Source organism: Hyla sarda, chromosome 4, assembly GCF_029499605.1.
Source record: "Hyla sarda isolate aHylSar1 chromosome 4, aHylSar1.hap1, whole genome shotgun sequence".
Taxonomy (NCBI): domain Eukaryota; kingdom Metazoa; phylum Chordata; class Amphibia; order Anura; family Hylidae; genus Hyla; species Hyla sarda.
The window spans coordinates 152,057,595-152,082,558 of NC_079192.1; positions in this window are offsets into that span (position 1 = coordinate 152,057,595).

Genomic DNA, 24,964 nt, shown 5'->3' on the forward strand with positions numbered 1-24,964 from the left:
TGAACTGGTCCCTGAAAAATTCTGATTTAGAAAATTTTGTGAAAAATTGGAAAATATCTGCTGAACTTTGAAGTCCTCTGATGTCTTCCAAAAGAAAAAACATGTCAACTTTAAGATGCAAACATAAAGTAGACATATTGTATATGTGAATCAATATATAATTTATTTGGGATGTCCATTTTCCTTATAAGCAGAGAGTTCCAAAGTTAAAAGCATGCAAAATTTTCATAAAATTTTGGAATTTTTCACCAAGAAATGATGAAACCAAGAAAGTAACGATGAAAATTTACCAATGACATTAAGTAGAATTTGTCACGAGAAAAAAATCTCGGAATCAAAAGTAAAAGTAAATCTAAATCTTCATTTTTCACACTCGCATGTTCTTGTAGACCCAGTTTTTGAATTTTTACAAGGGGTAAAAGGAGATAAATCACCTTAAAATTTGTAACCCAATTTCTCTCGAGTAAGGAAATATCTCATGTGTATGTCAAGTGCTCTGTGGATGCACTAGAGGGCTCAGAAGGGAAGGAGCGACAATGGGATTTTGGGGAATGAGTTTTTCTGAAATGGTTTTTGAGGGGCATGTCACATTTAGGAAGCCCCTATAGTGCCAGAACAGCAAAAAAAAAAAATGGCATACTATTTTGGAAACTACACCCCTTAATGGGTCCAGTGAGCCTTCATTTTTTTTTCCACTAAAATGCAGTTTTTTCCCCAAATTTTACATTTTTACAAGGGGTAATAGAAGAAAATGTCCCCCAAAATTTGTTAGCCCATCTCTTCTGAGTATGGAAATACCCCATGTGTGGACGTCAAGTGCACTGTGGGCGCACTACAATACTTAGAAGAGAAGGAGTCACATTTGTCTTTTGGAAAGCAAATTTTGCTGAAATGGTTTGGGGCACGTCACATTTAGAAAGCCCCTATGGTGCCAGAACAGCAACCCCCCCCCCACATGGCATAATATTTTGGAAACTACACCCCTCAAGGAATGTAACAAGGGGTACAAAGAGCCTTAACACACCACATGTGTTTGACGACTTATCGTTAAATTCGGATGTGTAAATGAAAAAAAAAAATTCTCTAAAATGCTGATTTTCCCTCAAATTTAGCATTTTCACAAGGGATAATAAGAGAAAATGCCCACCAAAATTTGTACCCCATTTCTTCTTAGTATGGAAATACCCCATGTGTGGACGTCAAGTGCTCTGCTGGTGCACTGCAATGCTCAGAAGAGAAGGAATGCCATTGAGCTTTTGGAGAGAGAATTTGGTTGTGCATATACAAACCCTCCAGTGGTGCCAGAACAGTGGACCCCGCCCCCCCACATGTGACCCCATTTTGGAAAATACACCCCTCACAGAATTTAATAAGGGGTGCAGTAAGCATTTACACCCCACTGGCGTTTGACAGATCTTTGGAACAGTGGCCTGTGCAAGTTACATTTTCACGGACCACTGTTCCAAAAATCTGTAAGACACCTGTGGGGTATAAATGCTCACTGTACCCCTTATTACATTACGTGAGAGGTTTAGTTTCCAAAATAGGGTGACATGTGGGGGGGGGGGGGGGGTCTATTGTTCATGCACTATGGGGGCTTTATAAACACACGTGGCCTTCAACTCCGGACAAATTTTCTCTCCAAAAGCCCAATGGCGCTCCTTCTCTTCTGAACAGGAGACCAATGCGGGGTCTCGGACTGCTATACCTACCTGCAGTCCGGAACCCCGATTCTCTTAAAGGGGTACTCCGGCGCTAAGACATCTTATCCCCTATCCAAAGGATAGGGGATAAGATGCCTGATCGCGGGAGTCCCACCGCTGGGGGCCCACGTGATCTTCCACGCCGCACCCCGTTAGAATCAGCCCCCGGAGCGTGCTCGCTCCGGGTCTGATTACTGGCGATCATGCGGATGGAGCATAGTGATGTCATGGCTCCGCCCTGTGTGACATCACACTCCGCCCCCTTAATGCAAGCCTATGGAGGGGGCGTGACACCTTTAACCGTGTATTTATCATCCACTTTTAAGTCATAGGGATCTGCCTGGTTAGCAAGACAGTTCTTTATTTTGCCACTATATGCTTAAGTTACATAGCACACACTAATGGATACATCTAAGAATAGGGACATCTTTTATTAACCACTATTTCTGCCGTGTACTAGACAATTAATATAATCTATAGACACTGGTAATTTGTATTATGTGACACCTTTTAACCGTGTATTTATCATCCACACTTAAGTCATAGGGATCTGTCCGGTAAGCTAGACAGTTATAAATTTAGCCAGCTAGTTAGTTATCGCTAGGATGAGGACAGCTTATATTAGGAGGTTCCAGTGCAGGACCATCCTTATGAGGGCGATAATTCCGCCTAGGGGTAGGGCTTGAGAGAAGGACTAGTATAGGGAGTGACAGGCTCCTGGTCCCCTGCCCCCCCCCCCCCCCAGTTGTCCCTCCTTGTACCCTCCCTGTGTCATGAGGGCTTAGGGTTTCCTAGATACATACTGGCCCTCATTTACTAAGAGTGTCGGGTTTATCTCTGAGTGTTTTTTCATTTACTCTGTGTATTTTTCTCCCTGATTTACTAATGTGTCGCAAGGGAAAAAAAATTGTGTTGCAGGGTAAATTGTATATATGTCCCCCGCACAGCACTATCATATACCAACCGCAGCGCAAGTAGATATATATATATGCCCCCCCTGCACAGCGCTATCATATACCCCCTGCAGCGCATGTGTGTATATATATATATATATATATATATATATATATACCCCCCGCACAGCGATATCATATACGCCCTGCAGGGCATGTGTATATATATATATATACCCCCCCGCCCAGCGATATCATATACCCCCTGCAGTGCATGTGTGTATATATACATATATATATACCCCCCGCACAGCGCTATTATATACCCCCCGCAGCGCATGTGTGTATATATATATATATATATACCCCCCGCACAGCGCTATCATATACCCGTGTATATATATATATATATATATATATATATATATATATATATACCCCCCCGCTCAGCGCTATCATTTACCCCCCGCAGCGCATGTAGATATATATTATACATGCCCCCCGCACAGCGCATCTATATACGTATGCCTCTGAAGTGTTATCAATGACTAATGCAGTGGTCTCCAACTTGCGGACCTCCAGATGTTGCAAAACTACAACTCCCAGCATGCACGGACAGCCGTTGGCTGTCCGGGCATTCTGGGAGTTGTAGTTTTGCAACATCTGGAGGTCCGCAGGTTGGAGACCACTGGCTAATGCTTGTCAATGATAGCGCTTAAGAGGTATCCGTATATAGAAGCGAAGTGGGGACCAGACATATAGCGTTATCTGGTCCCCACTTCGCTTCTATACACAATCCTCAGCAAACACCACAGCTGCCCCATCGTCTCCCCCATCCCCGGTGTTATAATTACCTTTTCCCGGGGTCCGGGGTCCGCGATCATTCTGGCTTCAGCGCTGTTGCTGTGCGCTGTCACTGTGCGCACTGATGAGTGACGTCACGACATGCGTTGGGGACATCACTCATCAATGCGCACAGTGACAGCGCACGGCAACAGCGCCAAAGCCAGAATGATCGCGGACCTCGGACCCCGGGAACAGGTAATTATAACACCGGGGATGGGGGAGGCGATGGGGTAGCTGTGGTGTTTGCTGAGGATTGTGTATAGAAGCGAAGTGGGGACCAGATAACGCTATATGTTTGCTCCCCACTTCGCTTCTATATACGGATGCCTCTTAAGCGCTATCATTGACAAGCATTAGCCAGTGGTCTCCAACCTGCGGACCTCCAGATGTTGCAAAACTACAACTCCCAGAATGCCCGGACAGCCAACGGCTGGCCGTGCATGCTGGGAGTTGTAATTTCGCATCATCTGGAGGGCTGTCCGGGCATGCTGGGAGTTGTATTTTTGCAATATCTGGAGGTCCGCAGGTTGAAGACCACTATTGGGTTCAAAATCTTTATTTTTTTAGATTTTGCACCTATAAATTGGGTGCGTCTTATACACCGGTGCGTCCTATAGGGTGAAAAATACGGTAAATTGGTTCTAAATTTGGCTTTTTCAGAATTACAGGTTTACCAGAAGACATCTCTTTCTATTTGCATCCCTTCATGCTATTTCTTTTGATAAATGCAGGATGCAATATTTAAATCTACCACGTCAATCTAGAGAGTAGGCCCCATGATATAATGCGTTTTTTTCCTCTCTCATCTCTTCACCTCATAAATTATGTGGAGGCAGAACAATTTATCATTATAACGAAGCGCGGCTGTGTCCTTCTTCAGATAATTTATTTGCTAGTTATAAACGTATAATTATTAACATATTTCTTTCTCCGTGTTTTTCTCTGCAAAAATTCACTTTATCATCTCTTAATGGTTGGCGAATCCTGTTACAGAGGAATTTGCTACAATGAAACCAAATCTCTTGCTGTTGCCAATTAGGACTGTACACAGAACGATCAGATCTGAATGATTAACATCTCTATAGGAGTGTTCTAATTATAGGACAGTTTACAGCACAGTCCATGACTAGTTAATATTTTCAATATGTCAACAACGTGCGGAAAGTAAAATGGAGCAATCAGTGACACCGGCGAAACAATCGGATTTCAGGGGGGCTGTGTAAAAACTTGTTGTGTAAGGGTTTGATAAATAGGTGCGTGTACCGGGAAGGACATTTTACACATAACTTTTATGAATTGCCAAATTTATAACTTTACAGATGCTTAGTGAACATTGTACTGAATTATAGAATAGATAATCCACAAACAGCGGAATTAAAGGGGTACTCCGGGGAAAACCTTTTTTCTTTTAAATCAACTGGTGCCATAAAGTTAAACAGATTTGTAGATTACTTCTATTAAAAAATCTTAATCCTTCCTGTACTTATTAGCTGCTGAATACTACAGAGGAGATTCTGATGACATCATGACCACAGTGCTCTCTGCTGACATCTCTGTCCATTTTAGCAAACATATGGTTCAAATCCCACTATGGACAGCATCTACAAATAGGTGTGAGTGCTATATAAATGAGTTATATTTATTATAATAATGTCAGCAGAGAGCACTGTGGTCGTGATGTCAGCAGAGAGCACAGTGTTCCAAAAATAAAAGTATTTCCTCTGTAGTATTCAGCAGCTAATAAGTACAGGAAGGATTAAGATTTTTTAATAGAAGTAATTTACAAATCTGTTTACGTTTCTGGGACCAGTTGATTTAAAAGAAAAAAGGTTTTCACCGGAGTACCCCTTTAAACACATGTGCTGAAAATAGTTAAAGAATCACTCTCGATCCATGTTCTGAATGGGATCGGTTAGGATCTGGGTGGTGATACGAACACTGATTACTAGTATGAACAGCACCCCTGAGTAAGTTGCACTCTCCCACACACTTATCTCTCATGCTCCTCCATCTGGTCCACATATCATGATTCCCTTTACCTGAGAGATTGTATGTTCTGTACTTTGTACTGTTGATAACATGGTGTTATTTATTGCTACTGGTCAGGGAGAGTGTTATTGCAGAGACTAACATCTTGTGGCTACCATAGTACCGGCGGTTTATCACAGCTATTGGGGAGCGAGCGCCCCATTGGGTGGGAATCTCGGTCCACACCCTTTGGGTTGTGGAGTGTGCCTTTCTTTGAGAAACTTTTAAATGGTTTTAGAGAGCATTCTTGTATGTTGTACTGTAATATTTCAATACACATTTTGTATAATATTGATATGGTGTGTGCCAGTTTAGAGTGTTTTATTTTATTTTTTTGTTTCTTTTTTTTAATATACTGGTATGAACAGGCTGCAATGCTTTTCTGAGGGCAGTAACTCTTTTAATTGTTCATATTTTAATTGTTTACATTTTTTTTAAATCAACTGGTGCCAGAAAGTGAAAAAGATTTATAAATTACTTATATTTAAAAATCTTAATCCTTCCAGTACTTATCAGCTGCTGTATGCTCCAGAGAAAGTTCTTTACTTTTTGAATTTCTTTTCTGCTTGACCACAGTGCTCTCTGCTGACACCTCTTTCCATGTCAGGAACTGTCAAGAGCAGGATAGGTTTGCAATGGGGATTTGCTCCTACTCTTGGCAGTTCCTGAGACAGACATAGGTGTCAACAGAGAGAACTGTGGTCAGACAGAAAAGAAATTCAAAAAGAAAAGAACTTCCTGTGGAGCATACAGATGATAAGTACTGAAAGGATTAAGATTTTTAAATAGAAGTAATTTACAAATCTAATGCAATAGAAAAACACAGGGTCCTGCCATGTGGAGACACTGATATATTATTGGGCAAACACAGGTGGGTGCAAGGGAAAGCCCCTCATTCTAAAGTCTTTCTAGACGGTAGATAATCCAAAGTGACAAGCAGAGAGATGATTGGAGACGGCACTCAGACTTCGCAGACATAAGGTGCAGTGTCAGACAGACATAACAGGCAGGGACGCCGAGGAGCTCAGCGTGGTGGTCATAGCTGTATCGTACTTCCGTACTTCCTCACACCATACACTCCCCTGGTGCTGCCGCCAATGGAATACCTGCGTGACGTCACCAGGGGGCGGAAACTTCATAAAGTGCAATGACAAAAGTGCAAAGATAAAAACATTTAAAAACACAGAAACACTCTGAGAATACAAACACTGGTAATGCAAGGTGATTAAATGAAAATATTTAGATCCAGCTTATCGTTTAGACCTAGCTTTCCTTTTGCGCCGGTGCACATGATCTAGCGAGCTTCAGTTTGTAATAGGGCTTTTCGTCTGTTTAGCCGGGATGGACTAGACAGACGAAAAGCCCTATTACAAACCAAGGCTCGCTGGATAATGCGCACCTGCGCACTAGGTCTAAACGATAAGCTGGATCTAAGTATTTTCATTAAGTCACCTTGCATTACCAGTGTTTGTATTCTCAAAGTGTTTCTGTGTTTTTAAATGTTTTTATCTTTGCAGTTTTGTCATTGCACTTTATGACGTTTCCGCCCCTTGGTGACGTCCCCCAGGTATTTCACCGGTGGCAGCACCAGGGGAGTGTGTGGTCTGAGGAAGTGAGATACAGCTGTGACCACCACGCTGAGCTCCTCGGTGTCCCTGCCTGTTAGGTCTGTCTGACACTGCACCTTATGTCTGAGAAATAAAGAAAATATGAAGCCACGTTCCTGTGAGTGCCATCTTCAATCATCTGTTTGCTTGTTAATTTACAAATCTGTTTATTTTTCTGGCACCAGTTGATTTAAAAAAATTTTTCCACTGTAGTACCCCTTTAAGAAAGCCAACAGAAATCAAAAGGGAACTGCTTTCAGCATAGCATTACAGCCTAACCTTATAATCCGCTCCTTCTAAAGTGTGACTATTGACTATGGACTGTAGAATCGTCTAACAGTGTCCTCAAATCGCTGGTCTGCTCTATCCAAATTATGGAGTAAAAATAAACACTGACTTTACATTTATCTGAACAAATAACTGGATCTGGTGTCCATGCATATGTTGGTATAAAGCAGGAGTACCTCCAGTCAATGTGTTGATGTCGAGATAAAGCAGAAAAATACTTTCTATTGTGTGACAGATGCCTGTGTAAGTAACCAAAGCTTTTTTTTTTATAGAGAGAATGCGTAATTGAAGATAATGGGTATTAGGCAGCATTGTAGGGTGGCCATCCAGCATTCATGTAGTAATGTGAGTGGAGTGGAATGGGGTATAAGTGGTTATAAAGTACCAATAAGTGGTTATAAAGTACCAATTTGACAGTTATCATGCTGATATTCTGGGACCTAGGTGGGGTTGGAGCACTGTATGGGTTAAAGTGCCTTCTGAAACCCCTGCCCTGGGCACTAAGAAAGCCCATCCATTCATTTTCTCATAGACTAGTAGTCCCCTATCCGCAAAATAGGTGGTAAGTGTCTGATCTTTGGGGGTCCCATTTGATTGGAGGGATGATAGAGAATTAGTGCTGCCTCTGCTATTTCTGTCAGTCCTATAGAGACTGAATTGTGCATTCAATCAGGGGACATGGGACCTCCATTCTTGTGATCTCTGAGGGCCCCATGGGTGGGACTCCAATGATCAGACACATGTCACCTACCTTGTGTGAGTACCATCTTGGAATAACCACTTTAAGACTAAATGAAATATGTCTTAGAATAAAGTTTTCTTTTATACATCAATATATCTGATTTGCCTGATGATATATAGTAAAGCTGAACATGCTGAAGCTGTATACAATAAGTAAGATAACATCAAATATGCGTCCTCTAAAGTATCACATCACTTTAGTTATTTTGGTTGGCAAAGGGTTTTCTACTAGTTGAATCAGACGTATCCAGGACTTAATTGGATACAAGTACTGCACTCAGACACCCATCCTGTTCCAGCCAAGATGGCTGTTATGTAAGGCAATAAAATTGGATTCCTGTCAAAAGGTGAATTTCTGGTAGTTTTATTAAATCCATTAAAATTGATTGGTATTGATTGCTGGCTGAGAAGGCTATTAAATCACTTTGAATGAGAAGTGGGATTAATGTTTTATTTAAAGAAAATGAATGAGACAACAGTCATTCTGTGTAATGAGAGGGTTCTTGTGGAAATCATCTAATATTATTTTATGCCTATTTTTTCTTTTTTCCAGGTAAAAATTACATCTTGCCAATTTCCTTTGGCATACTACTACTTATTATGGAATCATGGAATAGAAGGAAATGATGGCAAAAATGTAATGTAACCAATTCATAATAAAAAAAAGTCTGACACTGCTCTATTATCAACACATTGGGGGAGATTTATCAAAACCTGGGCAGAGGAAGAGTGGTGCAGTTGCCCATAGCAACCAATCAGATTGCTTCTTTCATTTTCCACAGGCCTCTAAAGAGGCCTGTGGAAAATGAAAGAAGCAATCTGATTGGTTGCTATGGGCAACTGCACCACTCTTCCTCTGCCCAGGTTTTGATAAATCTCCCCCATTGTGGCTAATATCTTACCATGGATTCTGGCTCACTCACTTGAAGCTTCTGCTGTGCTTAGCTCCACTATATTAAGTCTATTGCATCCTATGAAAGATAAAAAAAAGAGCGGCACTCACCCCTTGGCTTAAAAAAAAAAAATATGTTTCTTTAATTGCAAATGCATTCCTTCCCAGGGTGGAAGAAGTTGTTGTCATTTTGTAGAACGCATTTGCCATATACTGTATTTTTGGTTGCATATGAAGTTGTAAAACAAATAAGTTAAAAGGAAGTCAAGTGGCAAGTGCTGCTCCTTCCGATCTTTCATATTATGCTAAGGCTAAGTTTCCACTTGGTTTTTTTTCTGGCAGTTTTTGGAAACTGCCACTGCAGTTTTTGAGCCAAAGTCAGAAATGGATCCATAAGGGAGGAGAAGTGTAAGTCCTTCCTTTATAGGTCCTATTCCTTTTGAATACACTTCTGGCTTTCGGTCAAAAACTGCAGTGGCATATTCAAAAACTGCCAGACAAAAAAAACAAAGTGGAAACCTAGCCTGAATGTAATTGACTTCTATGTTCTTCAGCTACTTAGTGCTTGAGAAGCGCAGTTGTATGCCGAAACGTTGCACTATGGGGAGCCAATAAAGTCACATCCCATCAAGATTCTGCGTCTCCAGTGTTCGGTGCTGTAATCTGCAATATCTATTGTAGTGCTTTAAACCATCTTGTTTACATTAGAACATAGCTGAGTGCATAAGGCAATCTTTATACTGGCATCAGGAGAGATATTATGGCTCTAGATATTGCATGTTAGCTAAGTGGTTGGCATTGTTACCTTGCAGCACCGGAGTTCCAGGTTTAGATCTGACAAAGGGCAACATATGAATTGACTTTCTATGTTCTCCACATGTTTGTGTTTCCTCCCTCATTACAATAACATAGTCATAGGTTAATTTGTACATTACTGCACTAGTGGCATGGACAGTACAGAGATCAAGAGGATAAACCTTCAAAAGGCTGCATAATGGGGCAGAAGTAATCTATCCCTGTAAGTATATGTCACCTACTGTACATCCAAAGAGTGGCCATCCCCTTTGATTTGTAAAACTGTATTTAACCAATAGGTAGGTACATGCTAGAACTGTTAGGCTATGTTCACTCGCCGGAATGTCCACATGGCGCTAGGACTGCACGGGAATGCGCCGTCTCCTAGACGGCTATGCATTTCATGTGTACTCCGCACAAACAATGATCGTGTAATTATTTGTGTGGACACAGAAAATAGGATTTCCGTGCAGAAACATCTGGCATGGAGATTCCGCTGTGTGAAATTCAACGGGACTCTGTTATAGCTGAATCTCCATGACAGATTCCAATGCAGAATCCGGCACTGAAAATCTGAATTGTGAACATGGCCTTAGTGATGAGCACTGTGGCACTTCTAAATGTAAACTGTTTACTAAGCAATAATGAGAGTTAAAGGGAACCTGTTGTCAGTTTCATGGTGCCAAATGAAATATGAAACATTGACCGGCTCTCTGTGTACAATGGTGCATAATTCACGGTGAAACACTGCAGAGTTATCACAGTTGTAATACCTGGAATTGGGCTCAAAGTCACTAAGGAGTTCCGCAGCAGCTTCTCCCTGCCCTGACAGCCTTGATTCATAGTACTCTCCATGTTTAGTTATAGGGAGAGACCTGCTAAATGCAAGTGAAAAAACTGTAGCGCACTCCATCAAACTCCATAAATACATGCTTCTAAAGGACAATATATGGTGGCCCAACAGAGCCTGTATGAAAAATGTGCAGCATCCATTTAGTGCTGCATAAGGTCTTATCATGTGCATCAGCCCTAAGATTCATACTGGGGGGAATTTATCAAAACTTGTGCAGAGGAAAGGTTGACCAGCTGCCCATAGCAACCAATCAGATTGCTTCTTTCATTTTGCAGAGGCCTTGTTAAAAATGAAAGAAGCGATCTGATTGGTTGCTATGGGCAACTGCACCACTCTTCCTCTGTGTTTATAGGCATATTTCATTGGTGAAAATGTGTCTGCAATATTGGGTCTGCATTTTTTACATTTTGCATGCTCTACGTATGTATATGGGTTGTCTGTGACATGTCACTTATTTATGCGGCTGTAAAAAAATGCAGATGTCTTTTTACATAATGGGGGAAATTTATCAAAACATGTGTAGAGAAAGAGTGGTGTGGTTTCCCAAATCAGATTGCTTCTTTCATTTTGCAGAGGCCTTTTTAAAAATGAAAGAAGGAATCTGGTTGCTATGGGCAACTGCACCACTCTTCCTCTACACAGTTTTGCCAAATCTCCCCCATTGTGTGCACAGACAACCACTTTTCCATGGACTTACACGGAGTACAATAATGTTAAAAAAGGCAGACACATTTTTACAAATAAAATACTCAAATAGACATAAAGAGAAAAAGTATGCACTCACCGTTAGAGTAGCTCTTCATAACACGTTCATTCCATGCAGTAGGGAGGTCGGACGATGCAGGGTGCTCAGAGGCCTCTGAGCACCCCGTATCGCCCCAACCTCCCTGCTGCACGGAATGATTATGTTATGAAGAACTACTGTAACGGTGAGTGCATACTTTTTCTCTTTATGTCTATTTGAGTATTGCTATGCTGCACTTTATAGCTTTGCACCCCATTGGTAGTGAAAACTGCTTCAGCATGTCTTTAGCTCCCGGCTGATTCACCTGATTGAATTGACACCTGAACATTTTTTGCAATCGTGCTCTGTTTTTCTTTTCTAATCCGGATATTACAAATATAATATGCCTGAAAAAACACTGTGTAAACATAGCCTTAGGTTATGTTCGCACACAATATTTGTCATGCCTAGTCTAAAATAGATTTTATACCAGAACAATCCACATTGTAGTTCTCACAGTGATGAGCTTCCCTGCTGCAAATTCATAATATGATGCATCTACATGGTATATCAACCCACAAATCTACACTGGCCATGTTCACACAATGGAAATTCCAAGTGGAATCTGGGGGAAAAATTCAACTTAAAAAGTTCAGTTGCAGCAAAGTCCCATTGTTTTCAATGAGAGTCTGCTGCACCGTGCACATGGAAGAATTTCCATGACAGATGTTTTCGCCTTGGGAATTCCGATTCCAGCAGAAATGCTACAAGAGACGTTTATGGAGACAGCACATTTCCGAGGGGTCCTAGTGCCATGTCCTGTGGTGGACATCCTCCAAATTTTCTGTTATGTGAACATGGCCTCAGAGTTCTTCCATGGACTTTCTTGCAGATCTGTGATTTTGGAATATAAAAATCAGTTGTGTGAACACTGCTTAAAGCTAGGTTTCCACACAGGTTTTTTTCTGGCGTTTTGGGGGAAAACTGCCACTGCAGTTTTTGAGCCAAAGCCAGAAGTGTATACAAGAGATATGGGAAATATATAAAGGAAGGACTTATACTTCACCTTTCTACTGAATCCACTTCTAACTTTGGCTCAAAAACTGGCAGAAAAAAAACCTATCCAGAAACCTAGCCTTATGCTGTTTAGGATTTACACCGTTGTCATAAGATAGTGACAAGCCAGTGCAGTTTTCTTTAGTCTAGAAACATAGGTAAAAGGAAATCCAAGAAAGGGAGATGAATCTCGCTGCCACAAGAAGTATGTATAAGGTAAATTTAGCTTATACATACTTCTTGTGGCAGCGCGATTCATCTCCCTTTCTTGGATCTCCTTTTACCTATATTTGCGCCTACACGCTGGGAGCCGCAGCAGCTGCTATCACAGGATTCCTGATTAAGTGCATTGAGTGTTGTGTCTCCATTCGCACAACTCACACAGGTGAGTGCATTTTGATTGGGCTCTCCACTATCTCATCCATCAGGTTCCCTCCTGGGGCCCGCACCCTGTTCTCTTTTATATTAGGGTGCGTTCACACGCTATTACTAGCAGCCGGTTATCCGCTGTGGGAATCCTACTGCGAGTTACGCTACCATTCATTTAAATGGGTCCACAGACAGTCCGCAATAGTGTCAGATTTGCGGACTGTCCGCGGACCCATTCAAATGAATGGTAGCGTAACTCGCAGCGGGAAACTCGCTGCTGGTTACTACAGTGTGAACGCACCCTTAGTCTAGAAACAGACAGGCTGGTTTTGTCAAAAACTCTGCAGCCAGATGTTAGCTTGGAGTAAAAAGAGAAATAAGAAATTCCACTTAAATGGGGTTTTTGTTTTTGGTGGTTTTTTCACCCTTCAATGGTGTTTTTTTGTTATTGCCTTTTTTTTTGTTTTTTTGTTTTGCTAAACTGCAGCATGCTCTGGCTTTGGCATTTTTGCCTCTTTTCTGCATTTTTTCTTCCAACAGGCATGTGTAAATAAATATATGTGGGCAATTTATTTGGTGTTTTTCCCACTTCCCATTCTTCAATAGAAATCCTTGAAAAAATCATTTGACTTGCAGGGGAAAAATGCCACATGCCTACACTAATTCAACCGATTTTGCACAAAAACTGCATTATGGAGGAGAAAAAAAGATGGTCCAGCTCCTATTTTTGCACAGAACAGACCCATAAGGCTAGGTTCAGACTACGGAATTTCCGCCTGTAATTCCGCTTTGAAATTACAGGCAGAAATTCCGCTTACTAAAATGTATAGTATAGTGAATGGGTTTCCTTTCACAAATTCACACTTCGGAATTTGTGAAGCGGAATTTATGAATGGAAAATCCGCTTGAAAATTTCCGTCTGAAGAATCATTCTTCAGGCGGAAATACTCGCGGAACACATTGCAGTCTATTGGAGACTGCAGTGTCCGCGCGGTCCTAGCCACACTCGGAATCTCCGGGCGGAAATTTTCTGCCCGGAGATTCCGCAGTGTGAACCTAGCTTAAAAGGTCAGAGCACAACTGACACCACCAGGTCCCGACGGATCCCATTGACTTGAATGGGTTTTGGTGGAAGCTGTTATTTTACTGGAGATTATTGGAGAAAAAAATAGGACATGCACAATTTTTTTTCTTCACTAAACTTTTGTCCCTCTGAAGGACTGGCCACCGGAGCTCCATATACTGGAGCACAAAGGCAATGTGAATAAGCCCTAAACATGCCTGAATGGGGTTTCCAATGGCTGCATGATTTACAGGCAAAATTGTGCAGTCATTAGCCACCGTATGCAGGCATGGTGTTATGATGAGCATCTGCCGCAACATATGCTCTACCCTAAAAATGTATGTGGCCCAATTACAGATGCTTCTTTTGATTCCCTATATTTAATAGTGTGTGTGCTTTTTGCATCAGTGACCAAAAGGCTGACATTTTACCTTTTAGACACTTGGTGGCAGTGTTTGCTTTTTTACTTACACTGTGTCAAGCAGTAGAAATGGCTCACAAAGAGATCTAGTATAAGTAAGACATTTCCTATTGCTGTTATCTTTGCAAAACCATTTGATCAAGACAATAATTCTACATCTGTTAAACAGGCTTTTCGATTGAATGGATGGCTAGAATGTATTTATATAACTCCACTAAACAAATACAAATATTTTCTATGACACCAATTCTGTAAGCGGATTTATTAGGCTGGGTTCACTGGGTTTTTTGGTTCCGATTGACTTTTTCTGTTACAACATATTTAATTTTGCTGTATACAAAAACATAGTCAACCATGTTTTTGTATGGATAATAAAATCTGTATGTGTTGCAATCTTTCTTTTTATAATATAAGTCAAAGTGAAATGGATTCTAATGTATGAAATACAGTAGCAGCCGTTTTTAGTATCCATTAACATATAGGTTGTTTCCTGTTCAAGTGTATAACTGTATACCTTAACCAGAGACAATAACGTAGCATGGACCTAGCCATAGTAATATTTTTGCAACTTCATATTCTAATAGTCATTAATGTGTTACAAGGATAACTCCTTAAAGGGGTACTCCGGTGAAAACCTTTGTTCTTTTAAATCAACTGGTTCCAGAAAGTTAAACATATTTGTAAATTACTTCTATTAAAAAATCTTAATCCTTCCAGTACTTATTAGCTGCTGAATGCTACAGAGGAAATACCTTTCTTTTTGGAACACTGATGACATCACGAACACAGTGCTCTCTGCTGACATCTCTGTCCATTTTAGCAACCATGCATAGCAGATGTATGCTAAGGACAGCATGGTGGCTCAGTGGTCAGCACTGCTGCCTTGCAGTGCTGGGGCCTTGGGTTCAAATCCCACTAAGGACAACAATAAATAAAGCACTATTATTATTATAATAATGTCAGCAGAGAGAACTGTGCTCGTGATGTCATCAGAGAGCATTCCAAAAAGAAAAGAATTTCCTCTGTAGTATTCAGCAGCTAATAAGTACAGGAAGGATTAAGATTTTTTAATAGAAGTAATTTACAAATATGTTTAACTTTCTGCCACCAGTTGATTTAAAAGAAAAAAGGTTTTCACCGGAGTACCCCTTTAAAGGAACATTTCGTATAGGGCTTTCCTCTAAAATGGTGGTCATTAATGACAGTGAAAATGGTAGTCATGCTCCGCTCTTGTCCCTGTGCCACCTTAGCACAGGCACACAGGTGTATTGACAGGTGTAGTGAGTAACATATTAAAGGGGTACTCCGGTGGAAAAAAAAATTCTATTTAAAAATCTTATCATACTTATCAGCTGCTGTATACTCCAGAGGAAGTTTTTTCTTTTTGAATTTCTTTTCTGTCTGACCACAGTGCTCTCTGTTGACACCTCTGTCCATGTCAGGAACTGTCCAGAGCAGGATATGTTTGCTATAGGGGTTTGTTCCTGCTCTGGACAGTTCCTGACATGGACAGAGGTGTTAGCAGAGAGCACTGTGGTCAGACAGAAAAGAAATTCAAAAAGAAAAGAACTTCCTCTGTAGTATACAGCAGCTTATAAGTACTGGAAGGATTAAGATTTTAAAATAGAAGTAACTTACAAATCTGTTTAACTTTCTGGCACCAGTTGATATGAATTTTTTATTTTTCCACCGGAGTACCCCTTTAACCCCTTAACGACGCAGGACGTATATTTACGTCCTGCGCCGGCTCCCGCGATATGAAGCGGGATCGCGCCGCGATCCCGCATCATATCGCGTCGGTCCCGGCGCTAATCAACGGCCGGGACCCGCGGCTAATACCACACATCGCCGATCGCGGCGATGTGCCATATTAACTCTTTAGAAGCGGCGGTCAAAGCTGACCGCTGCTTCTAAAGTGAAACTGAAAGTGACCCGGCTGCTCAGTCGGGCTGTTCGGGACCGCCGCGGTGAAATCGCGGCGTCCCGAACAGCTGATCGGACACCGGGAGGGCCCTTACCTGCCTCCCCGGTGTCCGATCGGCAAATGACTGCTCCGTGCCTGAGATCCAGGCAGGAGCAGTCAAGCGCCGATAACACTGATCACAGGCGTGTTAATACACGCCTGTGATCAGGATGAGAGATCAGTGTGTGCAGTGTTATAGGTCCCTATGGGACCTATAACACTGCAAAAAAAATGTTAAAAAAGGGTTAATAAAGGTCATTTAACCCCTTCCCTAATAAAAGTTTGAATCACCCCCCTTTTCCCATAAAAAAAATAACAGTGTAAAAAAAAATAAAAAATAAACATATGTGGTATCGCTGCGTGCGTAAATGTCCGAACTATAAAAATATATCATTAATCAAGCCATACGGTCAATGGCGTATGCGCAAAAAAATTCCAAAGTCCAAAAAAGCGTATTTTGGTCACTTTTTATACCATTAAAAAATGAATAAAAAGTGATCAAAAAGTCCGATCAAAACAAAAATCATACCGATAAAAACTTCAGATCACGGCGCAAAAAATGAGTCCTCATACCGCCCTGTACGTAGAAAAATAAAAAAGTTATAGGGGTCAGAAAATGACATTTTTAAACGTATAAATTTTCCTGCATGTAGTTATGATTTTTTCCAGAAGTGCGACAAAATCAAACCTATATAAGTAGGGTATCATTTTAACCGTATGGACCTACAGAATAATGATAAGGTGTAATTTTTACCGAAATATGCACTGCGTAGAAACGGAAGCCCCCAAAAGTTACAAAATGGCGGGGTTTTTTTTCGATTTTGTCGCACAATGATTTTTTTTTCCGTTTCGCCATGCATTTTTGGGTAAAATGACTAATGTCACTGCAAAGTAGAATTGGCGACGCAAAAAATAAGCCATAATATGGATTTTTAGGTGGAAAATTGAAAGGGTTATGATTTTTAAAAGGTAAGGAGGAAAAAACGAAAGTGCAAAAACGGAAAAACCCTGAGTCCTTAAGGGGTTAAGCAGTGCTATAATATTATTATATTCCTGCTCAGTCAGTTCTTTCACTTGATGTGTTAGGAGCAGAACATGTGTAAGGATCAGAGCAACATAGCGGAGGCACTGCGATTCTTTAGGCAAGGTCTGCTCGAAACCTTTGCATTCATGTGGATGTTACTTTGACATGTTCCAGCTACTTATATATTAGTTGCAGGCCAAGATATTGATTTGGCCTTTAAATTCCCCAAATCTCTTATATGTGGGATGTGCTGGTTAAAGCTTAGAGGCCTACGCAACTTACAGGACTCTAAGGGGATATCCAGATTAAACATTATTAAGGGCCCCAAATGCAGTAATATAAGAAACAGTTACTTACTTCTGCAATCCTGTGTTGGTCCCTCTTTCAGGCTTCTTTCTGGAGTGGACATCACATGATCGCTGCAGCCAATCAGCAGCCTTAGCAGCCACAAGCTTCACTGCTCAGTGATAAGACCCACGATGCCCCGAGTACGGTGTGTGACTGCTGAGGCTGATCATTGGCTGTGTCATGTGACTTCCGTTCCAGATAGAAGACCTGGGTGCAGACAGGAACCTACACAGGGGACCAGCCTGTTAGTTTTTTGTTTTACTGAATTTGGTATAAAACTTAGAAATTGTTTTAATTACAATATATAATAATACATCATTCTGCCCTATTCTAGACACAAAAAAAAACTAGTGGAAACCTGATGGAACTAAAACTATCTGAAGCCAATCAGCTAATTCTGCTTCACAGCAATGGGCATTTTAATGGACACTGTTCTGTAAATCTAATCATTAAGATGGTTGATTTATACTCAGGACCCCGAGACATAGGGAAGACCCCATAACCAGCAGCAGCTCTCACTTTTCAGACTCAAATCTAATGTTATATGGAAGACATTTCTACTGAATGTCCACTGTAAGGGAAACATCTAGCAGACTATAAATCTTCGCCCAACAGAATTAGCTTTTCACTTGGGGTCTTGGGATCAGCTGATCATTGCATTAGCTCCCATACTATTGTCTGTTGTCTGCGATGACTCTGGGATTACAAAACACCTTAAAATAAATAAGCTTGTGTGAACAGATCCTAACACGTGCTCCTGGCTGTAAACAAATGAGAGCTCTATAAATATTGGTTATAATAAATGACCCGTGTATGTTTAGTAAAAAAACCGTAGTCAGTTTACATTGGTAAAACAGAAAACCATTTAAGCATAGCAGGCAGTGCTGCAGGAAAACATACCAGATTGCTATGACTCTATGAATTATAGCGATCACCAGATAGTCTTCATATTTCATAAATATTTCATATGACATCTTATTATGTTAATAACAATCTCTATAGCATTTTATGATATAATGTAGCTGTAAAGTTAAAAAGCGCATCTCATAGGAATGTTAAATGGCATTACTTGGCAATGCAAGGCACAATCTCTATTATAAACACAGAGATTGTATCTTTAAGCTTAAATCAATCAAATCAATAGATGCAGTCCAGTGGGAGCAGTGTTCACAGTCCAGGGACAGGCCTTGCCCACCACGTCTGGTCTGAGTAAAGGCATGTCTTCATATCTCACACATCTGGTCTTAATATTGCATCTTCCTCCCCCATGCACTTTAGATAGACAATATATTTCTGGAAGTGTTTTCTTATAAATATTGCTTCACCTTGGTATTTGGCCTAACAAACACACTTTTCCAATAAGCTAAGTTCTTCCGGGAGCAGCCAACCCGGAGCTAATAACAGGGATCAGATATAACTGACTACACAAAGATGACCATAGAACACACACACACATAAAATATATATATATATATATATATATATATATATATATATATATATATGGTCAGTTATAATATTGTTAAAACCATTGAAAAGTAGATTAACATTAATTATCTTATTACAATGATTACAATGGCACCTGTCTGTCAAGGAGTAGGGTATATTAGACAGCAAGTGAACAGTCAGTTCTTGAAGTTAATATATTAGAAGCAGAGCATTTTTTTGTTCACACTACGGAATTTCCAGACAGAGAAATTCAGCTCAGAAATTCTGGTGCAGCAGCCTCCCATTGTCTTCAGTTCACCATTTATACTGCTGAACTTCAGGAATTCAAATTCAAGACTCTGCCAAACAAATGATCGTGTTTATTCTTTTGACACAATCCACTTGAATTTGCATTGCCATTTATAAAGACTGCGCATGTCCAAGCAGTCCTAGTGTGACTGATTCTGTCGATGCCTCCAGCAGACAGAATCTCTGCCCGGAATATCTCCAAATTGCTGAAAAAGTTATAGCTGAAAAGTTATAATAGAAAGGTCTCTGAACCAATACTTAAAGAAGTATCATTGGGAAAAACATATCCCCTATCCAATAGATAGGGGATACGTTATAGATTGCGGGGGATCCAACTGATGATACCCCTGTGATCTCCTGGTCCTGGCTCTCCCCGAGACCCCCACACAAAGCGGTGGCATACACGCCCCCTCAATACATCTCTATGGGAGAGCCGAAGATAGCCGAATGACTCTCCCATAGAGATACATGGAGGGGGCATGTTGGCCGCTGCTTTGTGCGGGGGTCGTGACGCACCACTCTCTGGGATAGCCGGGCCCTGTACAGGAGATCACAGGGGTCCCAGCGGTCGGACCCCCAGCAATCTAAAACTTATGCCCTATCCTTTCGATAGCAGATATGTTTTTTCCCCATTATAAATCTCCTTTAATGAAGCAGAACAGTACAATTACAATACAACATATAATAGACATTACTTTATAGTCCAAGTTAGTAATTTGCCAATGTATATATTTAGAACGTATTGTACACTTTCTTAAGCCCATATGTTGTTTGAGGGTATCTAACATACCGTCATGCAGCATGTGGGTTTAATTGTGTAGAATAGGCTTCAGATATAGATACATTGGTAAATATGATAAACACATCACACACATTGGAGCAATGAAATTAGGTGGCCTGGTCTGATAACTCAGGTTTTTTTCTTCTATATCATGTAGATGGCCAGGTAAATATACTTCATTTAACCTAAGAAGAGATTACATACATTTTCTGTATAAAAAATAAACATTGACCAAGATGGAAGAATATGTTTCTGGTATAAATATTTAGATTAACACATTGGTTTAAAATGTGACACAATAACATTAAAAAAGGTAAATATTATAGAAAAAAATGAGAATAAAAAAACAATCCAAGGACCACAAAATTCTTTAAAAGATAAAAATTGTAATACAGTTGTAACAGATCATCTTACTACTCCACATGGAACTATAGAGTCTAGGGAACATGGCTATTAGTTATAAATGCAAAAGTGCCTGCCGTCTGCTCTTTCTCTCTCTTATACTTTATGAAAAATACAAAGTGAAAAGATGATAATAAATAATAAATATATCTGACGAGGATAATTGTAAAAAAGTCCTGTAAATAGGTTTAAGATATAGACCTTTGGATCAAAGACAAAAATATGACCCAGGCAGGTTCTGGATGTATCATTAAACTTCAATAAAGATGTATCTATATCTAGGTCAGTTTGTTTGGACAATGGACTAAAGTTGTAACTGTAATATTAATATGTAACAAAAGATGTAAAGAAATAAAATAGACTAAATGTCGAATCCATTGCTGAGCCTTTCATAGGAATAAAATCAAACTGATGAATTGATGCAAACAGACTCCATGCACTTCATGTTGAAACAGCATTATTGATTTTTACTGCTTATATCTCTCCTAGACACGATAATCCTCAAGGCTTTCTGCTTTATTGACTATGAGATGTAAAGATGAACTATACAGCTAGGATCCCTATAAACAGGCTTGTCCGTATTCAGAAAGCATCATATTTCCTAGTACATTTTAACACTTGTATGAATCTGAAAAAAAGCTGAAGATTACACAATCAAAAAGGGAAACAAAAAACATACTGCTCTGCAACTTGAAATATGTGCAGTACCTGTCACGTATGGGCAGGGAAGGAGTGCAGTCCTGTTCTCACCCACGCCTTCTGACCCTTTCTACTTGCCTATCCGCCCTAAACAGAAGATGGACAACCACGGTGACGGTCCCTTCCTAAATAAGTTAAGGAAGTCACTGTCAACAAAATAAACTACAATACAGACACAGGTCATAATTAAGTTAACAAACATACAATAAGCCACAGTCCACTAGCCGAGTCAATTCCAGGAGTTATCAGAAGTGCCAAGTCACAAAAACAGGAGTGTTACGCCTAGCGCTCCGGGTCCCCGCTCCTCCCCGGAGCGCTTACGGCGTCTCTCTCTCCGCAGCACCCCGGTCGGTCCCGCTGACCGGGAGCGCTGCACTGTCTTGGCCGTCGGGGATGCGATTCGCACAGCGGGACGCGCCCGCTCGCGAATCGCATCCCAGGTCACTTACCCGTCCCGGTCCCCCGCTGTCATGTGCTGGCGCGCGCGGCTCCGCTCTCTAGGGCGCACGCGCGCCAGCTCCCTGAGACTTAAAGGGCCAGTGCACCAATGATTGGTGCCTGGCCCAATTAGCTTAATTGGCTTCCACCTGCTCCCAGACTATATCTGATCTCTGCCCCTGCACTCCCCTGCCGGATCTTGTTGCCTTAGAGCCTAGTGAAAGCGTTACTGTGTTTGTCCATACTGTGTACTTGACCTTCTGCTATTGCCTTATTGACTACGATTCTTGCTGCCTGCCCCGACCTTCTGCTACGTCCGACCTTGCTTCTGTTTACTCCCTTGTACCGCGCCTATCTTCAGCAGTCAGAGAGGTTGAGCCGTTGCTAGTGGATACGACCTGGTCACTACCGCCGCAGCAAGACCATCCCGCTTTGCGGCGGGCTCTGGTGAACACCAGTAGTGACTTAGAACCGGTCCACTAGCACGGTCCACGCCAATCCCTCTCTGGCACAGAGGATCCACCTCCTGCCAGCCGGCACCGTAACAGTAGATCCGGCCATGGATCCCGCTGAAGTTCCTCTGCCTGTTGTCGCCGACCTCACTACGCTGGTCGCCCAGCAAGCTCGACAGATCGCCCAACAAGAGCACCAGCTGTCGTACTTGACCACCATGACTCAGCAACTTCAGTCGCAACTACAGCAGCTTCAGTCTCAGCTACTGCAATTTCAGTCACAGCTACAGCAGCAACAACCTTCTCCTTCGCCAGCTCCTGCACCTCTTCCGCAGCGAGTGGCCACTCCTCGCCTCCGCTTGTCCCTGCCGGACAAATTTGATGGGGACTCTAAGTTTTGCCGTGGCTTTCTTTCACAATGTTCCCTGCACTTGGAGATGATGTCGGACCAGTTTCCTACTGAAAGGTCTAAGGTGGCATTCGTAGTCAGTCTTCTGTCTGGGAAAGCTCTGTCATGGGCCACACCGCTCTGGGACCGCGATGACCCCGTCACTGCCTCTGTACACTCCTTCTTCTCGGAAATTCGAAGTGTCTTTGAGGAACCTGCCCGAGCCTCTTCTGCTGAGACTGCCCTGCTGAACCTGGTCCAGGGTAATTCTTCTGTTGGCGAGTACGCCATACCATTCCGTACTCTTGCTTCTGAACTATCCTGGAATAATGAGGCCCTCTGCGCGACCTTTAAAAAAGGCCTATCCAGCAACATTAAAGATGTTCTGGCCGCACGAGAAATTCCTGCTAACCTGCATGAGCTCATTCATCTAGCTACTCGCATTGACATGCGTTTTTCTGAGCGACACCAGGAGCTCCGCCAGGAAAAAGACTTAGATCTCTGGGCACCTCTCCCACAGTCTCCGTTGCAATCTACGCCTAGGCCTCCCGCCGAGGAGGCCATGCAAGTGGATCGGTCTCGCCTGACCCAGGAGGAGAGGAATCGCCGTAGAGAAGAAAATCTTTGTCTGTACTGTGCCAGTACCGAACATTTCTTGGTAGATTGCCCTATCCGTCCTCCACGTCTGGGAAACGCACGCTCGCACCCAGCTCTCGTGGGTGTGGCGTCTCTTGATTCAAAGTCGGCTTCTCCACGTCTCACGGTGCCCGTGCGGATTTCTCTTTCAGCCAACTCCTCCCTCTCAGCCGTGGCCTTCTTGGACTCTGGTGCCTCTGGGAATTTTATTCGGGATTCCTTGGTGAATAAATTCCGCATCCCGGTGACCCGTCTCGTCAAGCCACTCTACATTTCCGCGGTCAACGGAGTCAGGTTGGATTGCACCGTGCGTTACCGCACGGAGCCCCTCCTAATGTGCATCGGACCTCATCACGAAAAAATTGAGTTTTTGGTCCTCTCCAATTGCACTTCCGAAATTCTCCTTGGACTACCCTGGCTTCAACACCATTCTCCTACCCTGGATTGGTCCACAGGGGAGATCAAGAGCTGGGGTACCTCTTGTTTCAAGACTGCCTTAAACCGGTTCCCAGTACTCCCTGCCGTGACCCTGTGGTTCCCCCTGTAACCGGTCTCCCTAAGGTCTTTATGGACTCTGCCTGTCATAAGAAGTGCCTCTCCCCCCCTCCCAGTCCAGTCAGGCAAGCCTCGGTGCCTCCTCATGGCCCCCGTCCTGGTGTCACACTGCCCCGTGCCAGGCCTCGCCCTCTGCCCTCCCTCCCCATTCCCACTCCTGCTGTACTGCCTGCCGTTGAGGAAACCCTCCATTCTTTCCCGGTGTCCTCATCCCAGGGGAGGCAGTTACCGGACAAAGAGAAGGGGAGACCTAAGGGGGGGGTACTGTTACGCCTAGCGCTCCGGGTCCCCGCTCCTCCCCGGAGCGCTTACGGCGTCTCTCTCTCCGCAGCGCCCCGGTCGGTCCCGCTGACCGGGAGCGCTGCACTGTCTTGGCCGTCGGGGATGCGATTCGCACAGCGAGACGCGCCCGCTCGCGAATCGCATCCCAGGTCACTTACCCGTCCCGGTCCCCCGCTGTCATGTGCTGGCGCGCGCGGCTCCGCTCTCTAGGGCGCGCGCGTGCCAGCTCCCTGAGACTTAAAGGGCCAGTGCACCAATGATTGGTGCCTGGCCCAATTAGCTTAATTGGCTTCCACCTGCTCCCAGACTATATCTGATCTCTGCCCCTGCACTCCCCTGCCGGATCTTGTTGCCTTAGAGCCTAGTGAAAGCGTTACTGTGTTTGTCCATACTGTGTACTTGACCTTCTGCTATTGCCTTATTGACTACGATTCTTGCTGCCTGCCCCGACCTTCTGCTACGTCCGACCTTGCTTCTGTCTGCTCCCTTGTACCGCGCCTATCTTCAGCAGTCAGAGAGGTTGAGCCGTTGCTAGTGGATACGACCTGGTCACTACCGCCGCAGCAAGACCATCCCGCTTTGCGGCGGGCTCTGGTGAACACCAGTAGTGACTTAGAACCGGTCCACTAGCACGGTCCACGCCAATCCCTCTCTGGCACAGAGGATCCACCTCCTGCCAGCCGGCACCGTGACAAGGAGAAAGGTCAGAATGCCAAGCCAAAGTAAAAAAAATGCCAAAAGATCAGGAATTCAAGAAACAACGCTAGCTACTGTAGAAACCTCTTTCGCAGGCAAAGCCTGGATGTAAACTGCAGGTTTAAATAGGGAGTACACATGTGAAAGCTAATGAGGTCAGCTGACCATACCAAATGCTTGGCTTAACCACAGAAACCAGAATAAACAAAAGCTTCGGGTACTTACGGTGCTGCTTAGTTACCTGTTAATCCATTCAAAATGCTTCACTCCATTTAGGTAGCTTT